Consider the following 562-nt stretch of genomic DNA (forward strand, 5'->3'; position numbering starts at 1 on the left):
AAAAAAAAAAAAAAAATTAGCCAGATATGGTGACACATGCCTGTAGTCCCAGGTACTTGGGAGGCTGAGGTGGGAGGATCACCTGAGCCCAGGAGGTTGAGGCTGCAGTGAGCTGAGATCGTGCCACTGCACTTCAGCCTCCAGAGTGAGACCCTGACTCAAAAAAAAAAAAAAGAAAAGAAAGAAAAGGAAAAAAAGAAAGAAGAAAGAAAGAAAGGGAAAGGGAAAGGGAAGGGAAGGGAGGGGAGGGAACAGTTATATTTTCTTCTTTCCTGCCTTGGAAAGAGAGAATACAAATGTTTCTCTCATCTCCCCTGTCCTCCTGGAGGGCAGCTAGATTAATTGTGACAGCTTTTCTTAAGAATAACACACACTGAAAAGTGCATAGCTGTAAGCACACAGCTTCTTACATTTTCACAAACCAAATACGCCTCTGTAACCACCTAGACGAGTTAAACCTGCCATCCCCGACCCCAGAAGTCTCTCCTGTGCCTCTTTCCGTTCACTGCTCGCCAGGGAGCCATGATTCTGACTTCCCATAGTTTAGATTAGTTTTTCCTGT

This window comes from Mandrillus leucophaeus, unplaced genomic scaffold (genome assembly GCF_000951045.1).
Source record: "Mandrillus leucophaeus isolate KB7577 unplaced genomic scaffold, Mleu.le_1.0 Scaffold238, whole genome shotgun sequence".
Classification (NCBI taxonomy): Eukaryota; Metazoa; Chordata; class Mammalia; order Primates; family Cercopithecidae; genus Mandrillus; species Mandrillus leucophaeus.